This window comes from Herpailurus yagouaroundi, unplaced genomic scaffold (genome assembly GCF_014898765.1).
Source record: "Herpailurus yagouaroundi ecotype Mexico unplaced genomic scaffold, PumYag 29, whole genome shotgun sequence".
NCBI lineage: Eukaryota > Metazoa > Chordata > Mammalia > Carnivora > Felidae > Herpailurus > Herpailurus yagouaroundi.
Genome location: NW_024412377.1, coordinates 103,499,398 through 103,517,769, shown reverse-complemented (window position 1 = coordinate 103,517,769; position 18,372 = coordinate 103,499,398). Strand labels below are relative to the sequence as shown.

General features: G+C 38.2%; 1 pseudogene; it reads right to left on the bottom strand.

The window, feature by feature from the left end:
• Positions 1–1,522: 1,522 nt before the first annotated feature.
• LOC121041469 (cytochrome c oxidase subunit 7C, mitochondrial-like) lies at positions 1,523–1,743 on the bottom strand (annotated as a pseudogene).
• Positions 1,744–18,372: the final 16,629 nt, after the last annotated feature.

Genomic DNA, 18,372 nt, shown 5'->3' with positions numbered 1-18,372 from the left:
TTTTTCCTTTAGGGAGACTTTGTTAATATTTGTATAAAACTTGTCAACCATATAGCAACCAATGCTTTTGTTGACTTAATTCTGTTTCATTGGTTTATTATTCATCATTGATTCTTCTATAACTGGTCCTAATTGTTGAATTCTTTTTTCCATTTCCTTGGACTCTTTCTTCAGGTGAATTTTTGGGGACTGGTACTTGGGTATTATGGTTCTGAATCCTTGCATACTTGAATTTGTATTTATTTTGCTCTAACAGGGAACATACTTTTTAGACACAGATATAGAAAGTTCTTCTCATGCTCTTGCTCTTCTGTTTTCTGGCATTGGGCTAAGTAAGGGACACCTTTTACTATAATTGTCCTTTGTTAAATAAATGTTTGTTTCTTCTTTAATATATGAGTAGATGTTATTTTATATATTTGAACTTCAGAAATGTTACCCAGGGTGCCTTGGTGTAGGTGGTCTTTCTCCATATTCTTTCTTGAATCTCATTGAGTCCTTTTGACTGAAAGAGTAAAGATTTTCTTAGGTGAAGTGTAGATATTTCTCTAATTTCTTTATTATTTCTCTGGTGTACATTTAGTTCTTTTTCTGGGATTCCTTTTGTATAAATATAGAATCTCTCATATATATGTGTTATGTGAACTATATCTCTTCTCCTTTTCATCTTGATCTTTTCCCTCTGAGTCCTGAGCCTATGAATATAATTCATAGATTTGGTTCTATTCAGTAACTAACCTAATTACCACAAATGGAGCTTCCTTCATACTCCTTTGTCCGATGGTACTGGTATGAAAAACAAATGCTCCTGAGAGGTAAAGACCATTCTTTCACTTTGCTTCTGTTATGGTGGATTTGTCACCTTCTCTCTTTTGAAGACTGCAGAGAGGCTGACGTATCAGAGCCCCAAGGGGGGACACTAGGAATAGCTTTATCTACCTCACACTTGGTAAAGCCTGCCTCTGGCTGGAGATCTCAAAGGCTCAACATACACCCCAAAGGGTGGAAGAGCACCAAGGACTCTGAGATGCCATGTGGGAGTGGCATCTCTCATTCTTCAAGTCACACTATGATTATAAGAGCAGTCATTTTGTTTTTATACATGCAGTAATAGAATCTTTTTTTTTTTTTTTAATTTTCACTTAGGGAGTTAGAGACAGAGATAGAGATACAGATAGAGCCGGCGAGCAAGAGTGCCTTTGTGCTGTGTTGCGGGGGAAGGGTTGAGGGAGAACACATTTGGAAAAGGAATTTAGGGAAAGAACATAAATATCAAATGAGCTTTTATTCCATTATTTGCTGGGTGGTGGTATATATTGGAAACCTCTCTTTCTGATCTTCAATGAATTGTTCAGTAAATTCTTTGTTACTCAAAGTAACAATTGATGTGATTTTATTAAAAAATATTTATCAAGACTTTTTTTCCATGCCATAAATTTATTTACAAACATATCAAGTATGTTGAATTCAAGAGTTTGATCCATTTTTCAGACATTGTATCTCTTAAAATGCTCATTTTCACATCTGTTTAATGGATTAATTGAAACATCCTTATTTCTTAAGCAGTTGGTGTCTTACTATAAAAAAAAGGTTCAGCAAATCCAGATCCAAAGTACACAGTCATCTTGTTAGTTGCTGCCACTTGTTTTCCACTGAAAATGGCAAATTCTTTCCTGGGCCCTCCTCACAGTGGCTCCTGCAGACTTTAGGGGTTGTCAACCTCCAGATGCTCAGTCCCAACATAGTGAAACAACAAGTTTGTGAAAGGCGCAGAGACCCAAGATGAAAGGAATGGCCTCAATACTTCTTTTTTATCTAATATCTAACATGGTAAGATAGTTGTATCCATTTATTCATCTCTTTCTTCATTATTCATCAAATATTTTTGAGTACCTACTCTATGTCTGGTGCTATGCAGGCTCTAGGAATATAGCAGAGAAGAAAACAGTAAAAATTGCCACCCTCAAGGAGCTTATGATTTTATGTAACAAGAAGGCTCTTTTTAAGTGGGGCCCATATAAATAAACTTATGGAGGGAGAAAGATTCGTACAGTGGCTTTGAATCCCTCCTCCCTGGAATTTGTCTGTGTCATCTCTTCTTTTACCTGTTCCTATATGATACTCTTCACTCTCATGTTTTCAGGTTGCCTAGAATTCCTTTTATCTGTGTATCTTAGCTTCTGACATTTGTTTCCAACCCCCTTTGGCTCCAATGACCTATTTGGCATGTACTCTCCAACTACACTTTGGCATTGATCTCCTAATGAGTTCTCAATTTTACCCTCTAACCCCTAATCTCTGTGGTTGCTGTAAAAGACCCACTGCCTCCTCCTCCTCAACTTTTCAACAGGTCCCCAGGACCAGGCCTAATTTCTGTTTAGGCATTCTATAAGGAGGATCTGATAACATTCACCATATGCCAGAGGGACATGCTCCCAGTTTTAATCCACGAGTATTTCTGCATGAAAACCCAGTTTATTTGGATAAGAAGTCTGAATCTGTGTGTGCAGAAGCACACACACTCTGCGTTGGTTTTCTGTCCATCATCTGTTTCCCCAGAGCACTTCCATGCTGTCACCAAGGACAACTGCACACAGGGGCTGTCTGCTCTCGGGATGATTGAAGCCATTAATAATTTACCAAACTCTGGCTGCCGCCTTTCATTAATTATCACTATGCTAATGATGTCCCTCAGGAAAAGAGAAAAGTAATTCCTCCTCCAATGCAAGCTCAGTGGAGACAGACCATATTTCATAAATAAACCAGGGGTGGGCGTTTTGCCTTGAATCTTTTTGAATTCTTTTGCAGAGATAGAGGAGGTATAAGTAGACATAATCAGATAGAATAAGGCAGGTAAAGATTCTGTTTGAATACCAGTGTCAATGTGCTGCCACTGTGGCTCTGATTTAGCCTGTCTGTTCTTTCATGTAGGAGATGGAGCCACTTTCTCTGAGATGTGTTCTTAGTACAGGTAGAGACTTTCTTAAAATGTGGCACCAAGAACTGAATATAATCCTCTAAAATGAGATTGCCTCAGGCGCCTGGGTGGCTCAGTCAGTTAAGCATCTGACTTCAGCTCAGGTCATGATCTTATGGCTCATGAGTTCAAGCCCTACCTTGGGCTCTCTGCTGTCCACACGGAGCCTGCTTCAGATCCTCTGTCTCCCTCTGCCTCTGCCCCTCCATCACTAGCACGTGCATGCACTCTCTCTCTCTCAAAAACAAATAAACATTAAACAAAAATAAAATGAGATTGTCTCATATAGCCATGGATTACCTGTTCAGATCACAATTCTTGGTAACTAAGAAGGAAGTTTTCTTCCCTATTTGGTCTGACTTGTTGACCCAGGGAGGATTAAATGAGCTAAAATATATGAACAGTACCTGAACACAATAAATATTCAATAAAGGTTAACCATGCCAAAGAATAAAGGCAAGTCTGCATAATTTCCTAGGCACTGTGTGTTTTTGACTGGTCTCTATAGAATTTGTTTCCAGACATTGTGGAACATAACAGAGAAACTTTATTATTGCATCAGAGCAACTGTCAGACCATTCCTGTCCCCTTAGCAAAAAAAGAGCAGTCAGGTGTCTGGAAGTAGACTGCCAAATAGGGTGCCCCATTTTAAAACAAAGAGAGAGTTTAATGCTAACTGCACCCAAAATTTTACTAGCTTTTTTGACCTAGTGTAGGTATAGGATCCTGAATCTGTTCTGGAAGCCTGGCTTTTCTTGGGTGGGGAGAAGGGAGCATGCGTCCATCCAAGTAGTTGAATGAGCACTGTCCTGGGTGCTGAAATTTTCTTTACAGTTTTAATTTCAATTTTATTACTGTTATTCACGAAAATCGAGTAAAGGAGGAGATGGGAAGAAATTCACCACTTCTGTTAATTGTTCAAGTCTTTGGGTTTTTTCTTTTTCCCTCCTGGACTTTCTCCATGAGGCTGTCTCTTGTGTATGTTCCAGCTGGAACTGTTTTCTGTGGAATGCTCCCTTTCTTCATGCAGAAGGTTGGAGCCTTCTGCCTCTTAAGAGGCTTCCTCTTCCTCTCTGCTCTAGGAAGGCTTTAGGGTAGGTAGCTTTAGATCAATACTGAGGAGCTTTGGGGGAAGACTCCCTGCTTTGGGGTGTAGTTTTCTGCAGGTTTATGTTTCCTTGTCTCTTCTCATCCCTGATGAGATCTTTAAGACTAAGAGAGTGTATGGGCCTAAAGACAATGGAACAAGGAAGCCACTCAAATGATTTTTGACTCTGGCTGCTTAGGTCAATCTAGACCAGCCAAAGCAATACCCTCTGAAATATGGCCCAGTCTGCCCATCCAGGGTTTCTCAGAAAAGGTTGGGGACAAAGCTCTATTTGGTAATCCTGTTTTACCTTTATCCTCTATGTTCATTTCTTTTATAGGCAGCTAGTTGGAGGTCTCTTAGGCCTTGTCAGGCAGATGCTGGAGAATTGAGGGGTCTCATCACTTTTTTCTATTTCTTTCGTTCTGAGACACCCACTGGCATGTTCTGCAGACTGAGCTGAGTATGTTCTCAGGGGAAAAGTTCTCCAACAGAGTGGGGCACATACCCTGGAATAGCCCTCTCACAGTGATACTTAAGACTTCACCTGCAACTGATGCTGTTGGGTACCGCTTGCCATAGTGTTGCTCATATTTGAGTTTTGAGAGGAGAGGAAATGGGTCTTTGGCTAAGAGCAGGTTTCTTAGAGATCTCATACTGTAAATGCAGTTGTATTTCCTTGTAGGTTAAATCTGTAGCAGAGATCAAGGCTCTTGCACTAGGAGAGAATGTGATAAGTGGAATCTTTTTCTGATGAGGTCAGGAATCCATTTTGGGGCCAGAGAAGGCTTATCCAGAACTGTCATCTGCAAAGGATACACACTTCTCTGGGGCAAGGCCCTTGCAAATGGTACAAAATTCTGATGTCTGATTAGTGGGTTCCAATACTGGTATTAATTTCTAGTACTGTAACTGATTCTTCAGATTCCTCTGAAACTAAGTTAGGCTTCTGGTGTCAAGCATTTGACCCTGATTATTTTTTTCTTTGTCATGCTGTCTGATAATCTCATTTCTGGTCTATCACTCTATATGAAATAGATCTTGCAGCAAAAGAAAAATGGGTATTACAGGCAATGTTTGTATTCTTAGAATCACAAAGAGGTAATATATTGAAAAGGCTGAGAACACATAATCTGAACACTGATGGCCTGGGTTTGAATCCTAGCTGTACTTCTACTTGGATGGATAATCTTGGCCCAGATAGTTAACCCCTCTGAACTTCATTTTCCTACCCTTTGAAATAAAGGCATAATAACAACCTCCAGGATTGTTGGGAAAATAAAATGTTAATGTGTGCTAAGTACATAAAACAATGTGTAACTATTGGCTTGATTTTTTTATGTGATTGTTTACTATTTCTTTCAATAGCTTCACAAAGACAAGGACATTGTTAATTTTGCTCATCATTGGATCCCCAGAGATAGGCACAATGTTCAGAACATAATAGAAATGCATTTAATTTGTTGTATGAGAGAATACTTTCAAATGGTTCTTCAAAGTCAAAGAAATCAGATAGTTGAGGAAATGTAGCATTTTGGAGTTAAGCACATGGCCAAGGATATTTTGTTTCTCTAGGTCCCTGAGGGATGTGTTTAGCATGGACCAACAGCTACACCAAGACCTTTTTGTTCTGCTTCAGAGAACAAAATTTGGAGAAGTAGAGAAACAAAGAAAAGAACAGGAAATGGGGTGGTGGGAAATGCTCGTTTCAAGTGGTTTGTGTGCATGGCTCACAAGAAAGTGTGGATAATGTTTGTAGGCAGAGTCTAACAGTCAATTCACAAAGTCCATTTTGTTACTTTTTTCAGCTTCTGGAGACAATCATTTCCTTGGGTTATAGCCCCTTTCCTCCATTAAATTTTTTTTTTAATGTCTATTTTTGAGAGAGAGAGAGAGAGAGAGAGAGCGCGCGCGGAGGAGGGGCAGAGAGAGAGGGAAACATAGAATTTGAATCAGGCTCCAGGCTCTGAGGTGTCAGCACAGATCCCAACATGGGGCTCAAACCCACAAACTGTGAGATCATGACGTGAACTGGGGTTGGACGCTCAACTGACTGAGCCACTGGGGCGCCCAGCCCACTTTCCTTCATTTTAAGGCCAATAAGATGCTGCCGTCTCTTTGGTTCCCTCTTCCACTTTTGTCTTCCACTTTTAAGGACCCCTGTGATTACGTTGGACCTATTGGGTACTGTTTTCTCTGCCTAGGCTATCTTCTGTCCTAAGCTGCTGGACTGAGGTGTGGTATTGCCCTTCCTGGCAGCTGGCCCAAGCTGTCAGCTTCTACGGTCACTCTGGGCCCGGTGAGATCCAAATTCAGGCAGCCTTGTGTTTACAGATGTACCCACCTTTTGCTGCCATCATGGATTTAAGATCTTGGGCTTTCCAATAAGATGCTTACTTTCTTAAAATGAAGCTAAATAGACATTTTTGGTCTACTTAGGGTAGAAGTTGGGACTTTTAAATACTCTAAGTTATTATTGTGGTATGAGGAAGGTAGAAACAGAAAAAAGGCAAAAATAGGAATCTCCCAAGAGGCCTTCATAGTAGGTTTGGTAGAGAAGGTGATGTATTTGGAGATTTTATTAGAATAAAATTAAGCAAGATGTTTGGTGATGACTCAGGACACTTATGGTTAAAAGTAATGTTTGTGGACCGTTAAGGCCTCAGTATCCCAGCATGATGCTGTCAGGAGAAATCAATAGCGTCTATTTTCCTTTGTATTTGTCAAGTATGATAACTGATTATCTCAGCATGAAAGATGAAATACATATGACATGGAGAGTGAGGGAAATAGTCACTGAGATTTCCTCTAGCACTTAATAGCATGACAAATGCATTTTAGGCTGTTTTCTTTGGAAGTTGAGCCAGACAGGAGGAGTCCCAAGGCCTGATGAGGCTGAGGGCTCTTTTGACTCTGACCACTGCTGATGTCATCCAGGTTTCTGCTTGTCTTGATTATACTGAGAATAGCCAAGCTCTGCTCATTGAGACAGATACTGATTTTCGCCAGGAAGTTCTGTCATCGGCAGTAATTACAATTGCTGTTTTCAAATTTATTAGATCAGGAAATCTAATACACTTTCCATGAGTCCTCTCACCACTTTTTGTTGTTATGTAGAACAATCTCACCAAGTTATTTCTGAGAAGATGAGGCCTAAAACAGAACTTAGATATGAAATGCAAACTTTTGCTTTCCTCTTTGCTGATACTGATGGAAAACCACCTTCTAAGCTTTGCGGAATTGGGGAAGCAATTTATCCAAGCTACTTAAGGAAGAACTTCACCTCCTTTTGTATATTTGTAAAATGAGAAAACCAATTACACTTAGGTCTTGGATTTTTGTAAGGTTTAACCAAAATTACTTACTTAATACTTAGAACATGAGAGCACATGTCCTTAATCTATGTCAACTATCACTGTTACTATTATTAGTAAGATTGTGAAAAGACATCTGAGATATGTATTATAGCAAACAGAAATGTGTTTTTTTAAAATATTTTTAAACGTTTATTCATTTTTGAGAGACAGAGAGAGATAGAGTGTGAGTGGGAGAGGGGCAAAGAGAGAGAGAGTGAGGGAGACACAGAATCTGAAGCAGGCTCTGGGTTCTGTCAGCACAGAGCTCCATGTGGGACTTGAACTCACTGACCATGAGATCATGACCTGAGCTGAAGTTGGACCCTTACCTGACTAAGCCACCCAGGTACCCCTCAGAAATGGATCTTTTTTTTTTTTTTAATGTTTATTTATTTTTGAGAGAGAGAGGCAGAGTGCGAGCAGGGGAGGGACAGGGAGAGAGGGAGACAGAGAATCCAAATCAGGCTCCAGGCTCTGAGCTGTCAGCACAGAGCCCAATGCGGGGCTTGAACCCATGAACTGCGTGTTCATGACCTGAGCCGAGGTCAGACGCCCAACCGACTGAGCCACCCAGGTGCCCCAGAAATGGGTCTTTTTTAAGGTTTGTTCTGTGGTGGTACAGAAATGAACAGAGGGTTTGGAGACTAACTGAGTACAACAAGTTGAATTCCTTATGTGTTGAAGATAAAAAGAAGCAAACTTGTTTAATTATAAAGCATTGCATATTTATAGTAGAGAACATACAATTATACAAAAAGAAAAATATATATCCAAACTCCACAACCCAGAAATAACCATTATTAACATTCTGATATTTTTTCTTCCGGGCTTTTTTTCTGTGTATCTATAAATACATTTATTTTTAAAACATTTTTGGGATTATGTGATTTACAGTATTATTTACATTTTATTTTCTTTATAATGTTTTACATATTTGTGATATGTAAAAATGATATAATAGGATATGTATGTAATTTATAAAGCGTAATAATATGAACACCTATGACTATCCTCTCTTATCTCTCCTCTCTAGCCCCTGAGGGAACCACTATCTCAAATTTTCCTTGCTTTTAAAATAAAAATTGTTTCATTAATTATGTCCCAATAATATAATGTTTGTTTTTGAGTCCTATAAAAAGAGCATTTACACTGTCTATAGTCTTCTTGGAATTGCTTTATTAAAAAGATCAACATTCCATTTTCTTTTTTAATGTTTATTTATTTTTGAGAGAGAGACACACACACAGAGTGCAAGTGGAAAAAGGGAGACACACAATCCGAAGCAGGCTCCCGGTTCTGTGCTGACAGCTCAGAGCTAAGTTGGATGCTTAACCAACTGAGCCACCAGGCACCCCTCAACATTCTGTTTTCAAAATGGATATAGTTTGATCCATATTGTTTCATTTTCGAACAACACATCATTTTCAGTTTTGTGTAGTATTCTATCGTGGGCTTATACCATAGTTTACAGAAACCCAGTCTTGTGTTGATAGACATGTAGGTTATTTCTAGTTTTTGCTATGACAGAGTTGCAGGAGACTTTCCTGTATATACCACCCACGGTGGTGTCAGTTCTCACCGGTTATCAGAAACTCTAGGATGGGTCCCAGAAATCTGTGTTTTAACCAGCCCTTCAAGTATTCTGATGCTTGCAGTTTGAGAACCCCTGTTGTAGGAAATTTGTTTAGGAGTGGACTTACTGGTTCAAAGGGCATATGAATGTTCTGTAAGACTCTGATTGTTCAGGGGTGTGGGAGGGAGGGGAGGGTCGGTGATGGGTATTGAGGAGGGCACCTTTTGGGATGAGCACTGGGTGTTGTATGGAAACAAATTTGACAATAAATTTCATATATTGAAAATAAATTTAAAAAATTAAAAAAATAAAAAAATGATTTCTGATCACACACAAAAAATAAAAGACTATGATTGTTCAATAAGGTGGCCACATGTAGGAACTGAGCACTTGAAATGCAGCTAGCATGAAAGAAGAACTAAAATATTTAATTTAATTTTAATTTAGACACTGAAAACTGATGCAGTTATTGGAAAACTTTTTCAACTATTAATTTCATAAAATTTAAATAGAGATCAAGCATTTCCAAGTTTAGCTTCTGGGTTGAAATGTGCTATATAAGTGTACAATACATAGAGGATTTTGTAGGGGGGTGAAAATACTTTTCCTCTACCACTTAGGTTGTATGCTTAAACACCTATAAATTAAATTCACAGAAGACAGATTAACAAAAGGCATACATATTTTTTGATGCTAGTATTTTTACATGCATGGGCATTTCACCGGAAAGAATCAAAACCCAAAGTGATGGTTAGAGCCAGGGTCTTGTAAACCTTTTTAAGAAAGGGTGGTAAATTATGGTGAAATGACTAGACAAAGATAAAAGAAGTTAGGACTACAAGGAGCAGTAAATTGTGGGAAGAAGACTAGAATATCTATCCTAGATAAGGGTTGGTTAGTAAGATTTGTTGCTCAGTCTCAAGTTGTCTCCTGAGATAAGAATGGTTCTCCTCTTTGTGGTGCAGGAGATGGGGAGGTAGGCTCCTTTACAAACAGAAATTTGTGTAACCTTTACCAAGGGATATTTGTGCCCTACTTTTAAGCAGAAAAGGGAAGGGAAGAGAGCTCTGCATTAGTCTGCTGTTTCTTACTTGCCTTTAGCTCAAAATAATTCTTATGCCAAAGTGGCGTGTTTTAGAGTGGTATATATACATTTTAAGGATTAAAAAAATTTTTTTAAAGTAATCTCTACACCCAACGTGTGGCTCAAACTCATAATCCTGAGATTAAGAGTTGCACGCTCTATTGACTGAGCCAGGCAGATGACCCTAGAGTGGTATATTCAGACCTCCTTCATTATGAAAAAAGAATATATTCCATTAATAATTCTTTTATGTTGATTCCATGTTGAAATGATAATGTTTTAGATATAGTGAGTAAAATACAACATATTATTAAAATTAATTTCATTTGTTTCTTTTTACCTTTTTTTAAAGTTTATTTATTTATTTTGAGAGAGAGAGCAAGTGAGTGAGGGATGGGCAGAAAGAGAGAGAGAGAGACAGAATCCCAAGCAGGCTCTGCACTGTCAGTGTGGAGCCCAGTGTGGGGCCCTAACTCACGTACCATGAAATCATGACGTGAGTTGAAATCAAGAGCCAGACCCTTAACTGACAGAGCCCCCCAGGCACCCCTTCCTTTTTTAAAAAGTATGCTGTACACCCAATACGAGGCTTGAGCTCACAACCTTGAGATCAAGGGTTACCTGCTCTATTGACTGAGCAACGCCTGGTGCCCATTTATTTTTACCTTTTTAAACATGGCTACTAGAAAATTTAAATACTGACATATAAGATAATGTCAAAATGTTTTTCAGAGTGGTTGCATCAATTTACATGTCCAGTATCAGTGTAGGAGAATTCTCATGAATTTATATTCCTCTTCTAACACTGAGAGTTGTTAAACTTCATAATTTTTGCTAATCTACTAGGTGTAAAATGCTCTCTCGTTATGGTTTTAATCTGCATTGCTTTAGTTACTAATTAGAGTGTTTTTCATATGTCCATTTGTATTTTTTGTGAAATTCCTATTTGTGCTATTTCTCCAGTTTTATTGGATTTTTGTCTTTTTTTTTTCAACCTTTATTTATTTTTTTGGGGACAGAGAGAGACAGAGCATGAACAGGGGAGGGGCAGAGAGAGAGGGAGACACAGAACCGGAAGCAGACTCCAGGCTCTGAGCCATCAGCCCAGAGCCCGACGCGGGGCTCGAACTCACGGAACGTGAGATCGTGACCTGAGCTGAAGTCGGACGCTTAACCGACTGAGCCACCCAGGCGCCCCAACAAGCTCTTAATTTTAATATAGACAAATCTGTTTCTATTTTCTTTGTTACTACTTTTTATGTCTTGTTTGAGAAAGTTTTTCATATCTCAAGGTCAGAAAGATATATTCCTGCCTTTTTTTTCTAATAGTTTTGAGGTTCGGTCTTTCAGGTTCCAGTCCTTTATCTGTGTGGAATTGATGGAATCGAGAAGCAGAAATGCTGTTTCATCCCTACTCCCCGACCCCATGGCTAAGCAATTGCTCCACTCTCATTTAGACAAAAGGAATCCATTTCTCATGACTTACAGCGCCATCTTTGTAACATACTCAAGATTCCACATATGCATAGATCTGTTTCTGGGGTCTCTGGTTTATTTTATCGGTTATCTGTTTCTGTGCTGATGTCACACATGTTTTAATAACTAAAGCTTTATAGTAAATCTTACTATCTACTGGATCAGTTCTCCCTAATCTTACTGTCTTCAAAAGTGTCTTGGTTATTCTTGAATCTTTGTTTTCATAAGTAAATTTTAGCATTGGCTTTTTGAGTTCTCTTAATTAAAAAAAAAATCTGTTGGGATTTTGATCAATTATATTGAATCTATAAATTAATTTGGAGTAAACTGACATCTTTATGACATTGTTTTCTTATTAATAAACATGATGTATCTCACAAATTCTTCAGGCTTTCTTTAGTATTTTCCAATGAAATTTAAATATTTTGTCCATATAGGTTGCACCTAATATTTTCAGATTTATTTCTAAGTATCTTTTGTTTTTTGTAACCCGTGCATTTAGAATCTTTGTAGAAGTCATGTTTTGGGATGCCTGGGTAGTGCATTTGGTTGAGTGTCCAAGTCTTGGTTTTGGCTCAGGTCATGATCTCACAGCTTATGAGATTGGGACTTCGAACCTCATTGGAATTCTCTCTCTCTCTCTCTCTCTGCTCTTCCCTCACTTGTGTGCTCTCTCACAATAAATAAGTAAACTTAAAAAAGTCATGTTTTCTAGATTTTAGTTTCTGGTGTAAAGAAATGTAAATAATTTTTGTATAGTGATCTTTTGGTCAGGCTTCTTGCTAAATTCTTTTATTATGTCTAATATTTTTTCTGTTGAGTTTTTGAGTTTCTAGATAGATAATTATCTTATCCTAAATAATGACAGTTTAAATTTATTCTTTCTAATATCTTGCATTTATTCATTCATTCATTCACTCATTTATTCTTGGTCTAACTATTGGTTAGACAGTGCTGCACAATGCTGAATGAAAATGACACTAATGAGGGGCGTCTGGGTGGTTCAGTCACTTATGTGACCCACTCTTGATTTTGGCTCAGGTCATAGTTTCATGGTTTATGGGATCAAGCCCTGTGTCAGGCTCTGTGCTAACAGTGAGGAGCCTACTTGGGATTCTCTCTCTCTCTCTCTCTCTCTCTCTCTCTCTCTCTCTCTCTCTCTCCTGTTCCTGCTCTCTCTCTCTCTCTCTCAAAATAAATGAACATTTAAAAAATTTACAGGGGCACCTGGGTGGCTCAGTCGGTTGAGTGCTGACTTTGGCTCAGGTCATGATCTCACATCTCGTGAGTTTGAGCCCCACGTCAGGCTCTGTGCTGACAGCTCGGAGCCTGGAGCCTGCTTCTGCTTCTGTGTCTCCCTATTTCTCTGCCCCTAACCCACTCGCATTCTGTCTCTGTCTCTGTCAAAAATAAATAAACATTAAAAAAAATTTTTTTTAAATTTACAAAGAAAGAAAATGACAGTAATCAATATTCTTGTCTTGTTCCTTTTCATAAAGGTAATGCTTCATTAAAGTAATACAGTGGCATTTAGGAAGATATCTTTTAGTAGATTTAAAAAGTTCTCTTTTATTCCTAATTTGCTAGGAGATTTATGCTTTTTCTGAACCTATTGCAATGATTTCTTTCTAATTTAATCTGTTAATAAGATTAATTAGAAGTAGCAGAAAGAGATATTAAGAAAACAATGTCATTTACAGTTGTACCCAAAATAATAAAACACTTAGGAATAAACTTAACCAAGAAGATAAAAGACTTGTATGCTGAAAACATTAATGAAAGAAATCGAAGATGATACAAACAAATGGAAAGATATTCCATGCTCATGGATTGGGAGGGCTAATATTGTTAAAAAGTGCATACTACCCAAAGCATCTATAGATTTAATGCTATCCCTATCAAAATACCAACAGCGTTATTCACAGACCTAGAACAAATAACCCTAAAATTTGTATGGAATCACAAAAACCCCATATAGCCAAAGCGATATTGAAAAAGAAGAACAAAACTGAAGGTATCACAATCCCAGATTTCAAGATCTTCTACAAAGCTGTAGTAATTAAAACAGTATGGTACTGGTACATAGGCACTGGTAAATAGGCACATAGATCAGTGGGACAGAATAGAGAGTTCAGAAATAAACCCACGAATATATGGTCAATTAATTTATGACCATAGAAGGTAAGAATATGTAGTAGGAAAAAGAGAGTCTTTTCAATATATGGTATTAGGAAAATTGGACAGCTACATGCAAAAGAATGAAACTAGATCAGTTTCTACACCATACACAAAAATAAGCTCAAAATGGGTTAAAGACCTAAATATGAGACCTGAAACCATAAAATTCCCAAAAGAAAACAGACAGTAATCTCTTTGACATCAACTGTTTAAACATTTTTGTAGATATGGCTCCTTTGGCAAGGGAAACAAAAGCATAATTCAGCTATTGAGATTACATCTCAATAAATAGCTTCTGCAGAACAAAGGAAAACCATCAACACAACTAAAAGACAACTTCCTGAATTGGAGAAGATATTTGCAAATGATATATCCAATAAGGGGTTAAGACCCAAAATATGTAAAGAACCTATACAAATCAACAACAAAAACCCCAAATAATTCAATTAAAAAATGGACAGAATAGACATTTTCCCAAGGAAGACACACAGTTGGCCAACAGACACATGAAAAGGTGCCCGGCATTACTAATCATCAGGCAAATGCCAATTAAGACCATGATATAATATCACCTCACACCTGTCATAATGGCTAAAATAAAAAGGATCTACTGTTGGTGGGAATGCAAACTGGTGCAGCCACTGTGGAAAATAGTATGGATGTTCCTCAAAAAATTAAAAATAGAATTACCATATGATCCAGTAATTGTACTACTGGGTATTTACCCAAAGAAAACAAAAACATTAATTCCAAAAGATATATACATCCCTAAGTTTATCACAGCATTATTTAGAATAACTAAGGTATGGAAGGAACCCTGTGTCCATCTGGAGATGAATGGACTTGGACTATTACTCAGCCATTAAAAGGAATGAAATGCTGCCATTTGTAACAACATGGATGGATTTAGATGGTATAATGCTATGTGAAATAAGTCAGAGAAAGATAAATACCACATTATTTCACGCATATGTGGAATTTAAGAAACAAAACAAATAACAAGACAAACAAAAATCCCAACTTAACTATATAGAGAACAAACTGATGGTTGCCAGAGGGGAGGTGGGTGTGGGGATGGGTGAAATGAGTGAAGGGGATTACGAGTACACCTATCATGGTGAGCGCTTACTAATGTATAGAATTATTGGAAGATTTTCCTGTACATTTGAAACCAATAAAACACTGTATTGAAGTCATACTGTCATCAAAAAATCTGGTAAAAATGAATCATATTTTTAGACCTTAGCATTAATACACTCTTGCATTCCTGGCATATGTACAACTTAGGTTTGATGTTTTATCTTTTTAAATTCTAAATTTCATTTGCTAATATTTTTTTTGACATTTTTTATACCTATGTTCATGAAGGTGATTGGCTTATAGTTTTCCTTCCTTCCTTCCTTCCTTCCTTCCTTCCTTCCTTCCTTCCTTCCTTATGTTTATTTATTTTTGAAAGAGACAGAGACAGAGTGCAAGTGGGGAGGAACAGAGAGAGAGGGAGACACAGAATCTGAAACAGACTCCAGGCTCTGAGCTGCCAGCACAGAGTTCAATGCAGGGCTCGAACTCACTAACCATGAGATCATAACCTGAGCCGAAGTGGGACGCTTAACTGACTGAGCCAACCAGGCGCCCCTAGGTTTTCTTTCTTACACCATTCTCATCTGGTTCTTATATCTTATTTGGTTCTTAACATCTTATTCTGATATTGAAACTATGCCTGCCAATTTAAATTGAGGAGTGTTCTCTCTTTTTCTATTACCTGGAAGAGTTTGCAATGTTTCCTAGAAATTTGATAGAACTTTCCTATAAACTACCTGGGTTTGGGGATTTGTTTGTAGGCAGTTTTTAAATTAATAATTTAAAAGCTTTAATATTGGGACACCTGGGTGGCTCAGTTCAGCTCAGCTCAGGTCATGATCTCATGGTTTGTGAGTTTGAGTCCCACATCAGGTTCTGTGCTGACATTGCAGAGCCTGCTTGAATCCTCTGTCTCCCTCTCTCTCTGCCCCTTCCTTTCTCTCTCTCTCTTTCTCAAAAATAAATAAACATTAAACAATGCTTTAATATTTATGGAAATATCAAGGGTTTAAATGTCTTGTTGATTCAATGTTAGTTTTCTTTTTTTATGAGTTGTCTACTTCATCTAAAATTTAAATTATATTGTCATAAAGTTACTCATAGTATTATCTCTTCAATCTCTGCTATAGATGCAGTTATATTCACTTTTCATTACCAATATAGAGCTTTAATTTATTACTTTTTAATTTATTTATTTTGAGAGAGTGTGCGCAGGGGAGGGACAGAGAGAGATGGAGAGAGGATCCCAGGCAGGCTCTGCACTGTCAGTGTCTAGAGCCCAATGTGGGGCTTGATCTCACAAACTGCAACATCATGACCTCAGCTAAGACCTAGAGTCAGATGCTCAACCAACTAAGTCACCCAGGCATCCCAGAACTTTAATTTTAGTCCAGATTAATTTCTCCAGAGAAACGAAGCAGTCTTTTCAAAGAAGTAATTTTTGGCCTTGTTAATGTTGTCTATTGTTTTTTTCTAGCTCACTAACTTCTGACCTTATCTTCTATATTTTGTTGATCCTGACATATACAGTTTTTCTTATTTTCATATAACTGAAATGTGGACGAGGCTTTTAATTGTTGTTGGATAGGTAGCAGTTATAACATACTTGTCATTCTTCTGCATGTGTGTCAGACTTGTAGAGTGGAACAGTATCCCTAAGGCAATAGTGGTGCCTTCACTTAAGAAATGCTGCAGTGAGGGGCACCTGGGTGGCTCAGTTGGTTGAGCGTCCAACCTCGTCTCAGGTCATGATCTCACAGCTTGTGGATTTGAGCCCCACGTCGGGTGCTGTACTGACAGCTCAGAGCCTGGAACCTGTTTCAGATTCTGTGTCTCCCTCTCTCTCTGCCCCTTCCCACTTGCACTCTGTCTCTGTCTCTCTTCAAAAATGAACGAAGATTAAAAAAATTTAAAGAAATGCTGCATCAACACAATACCATGTGGGAAAAATCACAGACATTAACAACAGGAAGTTGAAAAAAATTGAATGATATATGGGAAAAACTGTGACTAAGAAATTCTAAGGATAATTTTTACATTCTTTTTTTTTTTAAGTTTATTTATTTATTTTGAGGTTGGGGGCAGAGAGAAAGAGAGAGAATCTCAAGCAGGCTCCACGCTGTCAGTACAGAGCCCTATGCAGGGCTGAATCTTACCAACTGTGAGATCATGACCTGACCTGAAATCAAAAGTCAGACACTTAACTGACTGAGCCACCCAGGTGTGCCTAATTTTTTTGTTTCTAACTGATATATAAAACAGCAATGCATATATCAGTAGCTTCTTAAATTAAGTGAAATCACCTTCATTCTACTTGGATTCATTTTGCCATTCTTTTCAACTTTCTTATGTTGAATGCTTAGCTCATAAATTTTTAGCTTTTTTATTTTCTAATGTAAACACTAAGGGTTATTGCTAAGTAAGAAGCTGTGAGGAGTGTGACACCACACACACACACACACACACACACACACACACACACACACACTCTCTGATAGGAGACATGCAATTCCTGGGTTAGACACAAACACTGTTTACTAGCATCTGGCAAAAGCATCTGGAATATCTTCATGGTACTGGTTCCGCAAGTCCAAATCCTCATGGAGTGAAATGGTAAGGGTCTGGTCATAAATGTACACACCACCCTGAGGGCTGGAATGAGAAAGAATGGAAAAAAGAATAAAAGATCATGGCTTCCTCTACTCTATTTGAGTTCCCTTTTCCTATTCCTCAGACCAGAAAGAGAGGGTTTCTCTTAGCTTTTTTTTTTTTACTCCTCAGCCAACTTTGGGCTGCTATTGAATCCAGGCCAGGTGCTGTTGGAAAGAAGAAAAGTGGGAAAATCACTACCATTTGGTTCTTAAAATTTTGACCTCTTTACCCAGGCTTCCTGTTAGCAATCAGTTATAATTTAGATTTCTCTGAGCACTGCTGCATGCATGTTGTCCATGGTTGAGAGCTGCATTTGGTGAGAGAGACCGAGTCAAATGTGTTTATTCCATCTTGTCTGGAACCAGGACCCTACTCTCATTCTGGAAGGATGGTTTTTTTTGGAATACAGTTCTTTTTTTTTTTTTTTTTTTATAATTTTTTTAAACATTTATTTACTTTTGAGACAGGGAGAGACAGAGCATGAACAGGGGAGGGTCAGAGAGAGGGAGACACAGAATCTGAAGCAGGCTCCAGGCTCTGACCTGTCAGCACAGAGCCCAACGCGGGGCTAGAACTCATGGACAGCGAGATCATGGCCTGAGCTGAAGTCGGCCACTTAACCGACTGACCCACCCAGGTGCCCCCCCGCCCCTTTTTTTAAATTTTTTTTTTTTAAGTTGGGAGTACAGTTCTAAGTTGGTAGTTATTTTTCTCCCTGCTAACTACTCATCATTGCTATTGAAAAATTTGCTCTCAGACTGCCATCACTTTGAAAGTAATTTGTCAGTTCTCTGGCTACTTTTCAGTGTCTTGTCTTGTCTTTCTGCTTCTTTTTCACCACAATGTATTTAGGTGTGGATATCTTTTTTCTCTGCCCTTTTGGGGGCATGTTGTGTTGTCTGGATTTGT